Here is a 5,511-nt window from a genome sequence, read left to right as displayed (position 1 = left end):
CGTCAGCATTTATGTTTACGTATTTAATTTTATAGAAGTTGCGACTCTACTGCACAAGAAAGAAAAGCATACTTCTTGCCTGAAGTCAAGTTTGAGGGCTTATTTATGCATTATGCCTATAACTATTCTACTTTTTTCTTCGTTATCGAGTTCGATTTTAATACTTTCTTCATTTCTCCTTCTTTGAAATTTAAAAGAAGCTGAACTGAAAGGGGAAAAAGTCATACAATCGGATCCATCTATACTAATTCTACAAAATCAAATAATTTTTATTATTCTTTCCTTCCCTCTCTATTTATTTTTCTTGTTTTTTTCCTCTTTGTAGCTTACTTCATTCATTTCCCCCCAAAAGCTGCTTATATTCTATTTATTTTTCATCTTTGACTTTTATTACCTTTCATACCCGGCATTCATTCGCATTAAATAAAGTCTTCTCTCTTCAAAATCATCAACTTATTACTAAAGTCCACAAAAACCAAATTAATTTGATTACTTCTTTTGAAAATTTCATATAATTGCATAAAAAAGGACCTAATACAAATAACTAGACCTGTCAATACTACAAGCCACTTACCCACGAAACCTCCCCAACCCAACCCTTTATTTAAGTAGGGCAGGTTAAGATTTCTTTTGACCCATATGAAGTGAGGCTCAAAAGCCCAGCCTTTTCTGGGCTCGCCGACCTCAAGAGTTGGTCGAGGCCGGCCTCGAGGTCGAAAAGAATAATAAATTAATTAACTTTTTAAAAAATATAAGTAAATTAAATAAAAAGATAAAAAGTAATGAGAAAAAAAAATGTACTTACTACTAAGTAGTAAATTAGAAACTGGAGTAATACTTTTTAATCTTAGAATTTATATTATGTTTAATTTCTTTTGAACGTGATCTGAATTAGTGATAAAAAATAATAATTTTTATTTGTTCTCTTGAATTTTTTTCTTCTATGATAAGGATTTGCGCAAGAATGGGTGGTAGAAGATTCTATTTCATATTGTAAAAGTTTCATGTTCAAATTGTCCAAAAATCGCTTAGAAAATGTTATTTCGGAAGCAAAAAAAACTTAAAGTTACCGTCTGTAGCCATGACCGATAATTTAGGCCGGGTTGTTTTGCCATTTTTCAATTAAAGTACAGTACCGTCCAAAACTTCATTTAATTCTTTATATATATCTAAGAGAGGACATAGGCCCGGTGACGTGGCTCTCTCTCAAGTTAGCATTCTTATTTATCTTTCTTCTCCTATCTTTTAGCACATGTTTTATGAAATCTGTACAAACTACGATTTGGTACCCTATATAAATGGTAAAGTTTCTTGAGACAACTAATGCATATGAACGTAGTTCAACGGGATAGTTAATGCAAACAGTCACTTTTTTAAACTTAAACCAATGACAATCATATTTTGATAATTTGATATTAAGATCTTCAATACAGGTTAGTAAACGCTAAAGCAGAGACTGCAACAACGCTAAACATTTAACCATAGCATCTTCTAAATCAAGTAAATGAAGGAGAGACACAATATCATTAAGTAAATTATTTTAAGAAACTTGAACTTCATCCCAAGTCCAGAACTTAGAAGAAACCGAGCTTATTAGCATGGAACCTTCTTGGTACAGACTTCTGAGCGCGATCCCGTAGGTATCGAACAATGGAGTAATAGTGCTCCATGAATGCCTTTGCCTACGTCAGCGTCCATTTTACGTTGAACTTGTATAGTGCATAAGCCCAGGATAACCAATCAATGTTGGAAGCGAAGCAAACAAACAGTCACATAAAGTATGATTAACGGAAGAGTAACTGCATTCACGTTTCAAGAAGGATGGAGAACGAAATCAGAAATATGCGAATTTGGAAAAAAGTGAGAGGAAACATTTCAAGTTAAGTTATAACTTATGGATTAATGGGGAGATACAACAAACTGCAAAAGAATTCACTAGAACACTCTGTTTCTTGCCATGATTGGTGCCATAGCTTTTTTTGCCCGCCCCGATCTCTTAACCAATCTTGTTACCGTCACCAGACTCGTTGATGTATCCATGTTTGATGGCTTCTATAAAATTAAGAAGCACATATCATATCAAAATAAAGTTGTTTAATGCTGTAATTGGACAATGAAACAACTAAATGGTACAAACTTGAGTAGTACAATAAACAAAAAAGTGAAGAAGAATATAAACATATTGAAGATGAAAAGAAGTATGTTACCTCTAGTGAGTAGGAAGAAGAGAGAAAAAGAGAAAGACGTTCTGGAAAAAAGGAGTTGTACTTGAAGAAGGAAAAGAGGAAGAGATATACTCCAATTAAGAGAAGGAGGTTACAAATTGGCGTATGAATAGACGTGACCTTTGGATTTCCTTAAGCTATAAAATTGCCAAAATAGAGTAAAATGACTAAAAATCAGGAAAAAAAGATAAATATGGTTCCTACTTTTTTAGAGCGCCACGTAGGCGGGCCTAAGTCTCTCTTTTTTATATATATATATATATATATATATATATATATATATATATATATATATATATATATATATATAGATTATAGTTAACCATCAAGATTCAAGAGCTAGGCATGATATGTTTTATATATGTTGAATGCATATTTTTTAAGTTAGGCATGATATTAAAAGATTGTTATTTTTAAATATAAATTTTACAATAATCGCTATACTACACGTGCAAAGCATGTACACCGAATTAATATTATATTAAAAACAGAAGGTGTCACGACCCAATTTAAGATCGCGCGGGCACCTACCTTCCTCTCCTTGGTAGGCGAACCCTTGATCAAATAACACATCAACAAATAAAAGACAGTTCATTTAATCCAGTAAATATATATAATTAACAGTGGAAATCGTTTATTAAACAGGACTCAAGATCTGAAAAGATTATGTAACGACCCGTTTAGTTGTTATAGTGTCTTGACCCATTTAACCTTGTTGACTGTTCCCCAAGTCCCGTTAGTATGATCTATGACTTAATGAAGTCATTGGGTTGGTTTTCGCAAGGTTCAAGTGTAAATTGAGTCATTGATGGAGAAGCTAGTTAAGTTAGCGAGTTAGAGTTGACCACGGTCAACGTCGGGTTAGGATGACCCTGTGTCAATGTTTTGAAAGTTCCAACATGTTAATATAATGATTTTTAACTTGTCCACAACTTTTGGTGAGGTTCCAAAGAGTTTTAGATGGGTTTGGGTTTTGTCGCGCTCATATTTGATGTTTCGAACGAAGGTCCGTGGATAGAAAATGGCTCCTATCGATCATACGACCTTTGTTTTGGGTGAGGTTTGAACCATTAGATCCGTATCAAAACTGTGAAGCTATAGGAAAAGAATCGTCGCATTTTGCCTCCGGATGAGGGAGTTATGCCCATTTTTGTTCTGAAATCAGGTTTCAATTTTTTGTAAGGACAAAGGGCCGCTATAGCGGGATCCATTACGACGGCTTACATGGTGACCGATATAGCAACCGACAAAAAAGGCTAATGTCCTCTTTAATACTCCTTAATCGTCATACCCTATTTTAACCAAGGTCAAAATAGTTTACAACATGCGGGTAATTCCGGGGTTATTTAAAGTTAGGGAGTCGTCACCTAATTAATTATGGTGAATTAGGGCACCTAAGGTTAATTAAAGTAATTATCTAAATTCGATTTGTTTTAAAGTCTACGAAACTTGAGATTCTAGGTACGAGTTCGACTAACCTAGAGGGAAGGTATTAGGCATCCTCTAAGTTCCATTAATAATGGTTAACCGACCGAACTTGAACTTAATTAGGCTAAGCATAAATATAACATTTTAAATGTTTGAGGAAAATAACTTATAAATATTACTAAAGTTTTAAAGTAAAATGTAATAATGTTATTAAAAATAAGATTTGCACAATATAATAATTGGTATGAAAAAGACTTTAAGTATTATTGAAGATGGATTTGAAGATGTAATATTTTTCATGTAGGCAATAAGTTTAGCGAATTTGAAACTTAGATAAAATTTTATCACTATAACAATGCCAACTAAAATCTAGTTTTATTATAAATATGATGAGTTTCTTTTGTTGACTTTATTTGATTATATTAGACTTGAAGTATGCATAGTCGAATAAATCTTAAAAATAATGTTTATAGAGTATACTTCGGTTAGTATTTATATATTAGTGACGTTTTGAAGGTTTTTAAGATAGTGTCACAAAGCATGGTTCTTTGGTTCAAAATACATAATCATACTACTTTGAAAATCCATTGTTCTAAAATAGATAAATATTGTGAGTATTGTAAATAACTTAATATAAAGAGAAGACAGATGAACTTTATGGAATTAATTATTTATTTTCCTTACATTAACTACCCGTTTAAAAAAACCACTAACGTCGCTAAGGTTCATCTAAATTAACAAACAAAAGCGTTAGTCACACAGCACAAATTAAATGCACAACAAAATAAAATAGAAGGGTAAATGAGTCAAATGGGCTCAGCCCATCTAGGAACTGCTGTGACCAAGCCGCAGTTGGGCCTCGGCCCAGTCACTTTTGGAGACCTTGCTATTGTTTTTCGTTATTGGGCTTTTGGCCCAAACTCATTTCTTTCTTTCGAATATAGGCTGCGGATGGGCTGACTCGATGGGAGGATTTTGTTGGGCTTCGGCCCAACATCGAATGCGGGAGGAGGCGAGCCCTCGGACTCGTGTGCGAGGTCATGCATAGAACGAAAGGAAAAGAATTAGTGTATGATCAATAAATAAGGCCAAACACATATATAATGTAAACTCCAAATAGACACATCAGCAGGTCTGTATATATTCCAAAAAAAGATCCTTCGGCCAAACGTGTACAATGCAAAAAAAAAAAAAACAGCCAATAGAACCATGTAGATTGCATATATATCGTATATGCTAGGCGTACTTCACATACTGTCAAAAAAAAAAAAACAATAACATAGAGTAGTAGTCTGGGCAGGATGCAATTGTTCCATTTAGACAGCGCGACGACCGAATAAGCAAGCATGTGGAGAGAACAAAGAAATCATCACGTAAATGATGGCAGCCCAAAGTAAGGCTCACTGCCGAACTGGTGACAGACAGAAATAATTAAAATGAACAGTAAAGCCCAATACCAATGAAGATAGTTAGAGGAAAACAAGTTCAGGCCTAAAATCGTGTTCAAGCAACCAAAGAGTAGAGCGAATCCAGTTTCCGGGATAACAATACACGAATAAAGTCAAACAAACCTCAAACTATTAACAGAGAAACTGAGCCAGAAATTGACCATTTGCCCATTTAGAGTATTAAGTTTGCTTACAGAAAGGAAGTTATACATGGTGACACCCTATATGTATCAAAATTTAGTATACTTATTCAGCCACACCTAACTGAACAATTATTGGGCAAAAAACAAAGTTATTCATTCCAAATAGTGGCCGGAAACAGAGGAATCAAAGCTGTTCGAGATGTCACTCCTGTGAGGAAAGTATGCAATCAAATACTATAAATAGCGAGTGGCAAAAACTAAATTGAA

General features: G+C 33.9%; 1 long non-coding RNA gene across 1 annotated transcript; it reads right to left on the bottom strand.

Moving 5' to 3' along the window:
* Positions 1-1,196: 1,196 nt before the first annotated feature.
* On the bottom strand, positions 1,197-2,397 carry LOC132048262 (uncharacterized). Its single transcript, XR_009412937.1, has 3 exons — positions 2,208-2,397; positions 1,945-2,049; positions 1,197-1,709 (listed from the first exon to the last, which is right to left on the bottom strand). It is a non-coding gene; the product is annotated as an uncharacterized LOC132048262 (long non-coding RNA).
* Between the last annotated feature and the right edge of the window lie 3,114 nt (positions 2,398-5,511).

The sequence above is a fragment of the Lycium ferocissimum genome, chromosome 2 (assembly GCF_029784015.1).
Source record: "Lycium ferocissimum isolate CSIRO_LF1 chromosome 2, AGI_CSIRO_Lferr_CH_V1, whole genome shotgun sequence".
NCBI lineage: Eukaryota > Viridiplantae > Streptophyta > Magnoliopsida > Solanales > Solanaceae > Lycium > Lycium ferocissimum.
The sequence above is the reverse complement of the archived record's forward strand: the minus strand, read 5'-3'. Positions and strand labels throughout refer to the sequence as shown.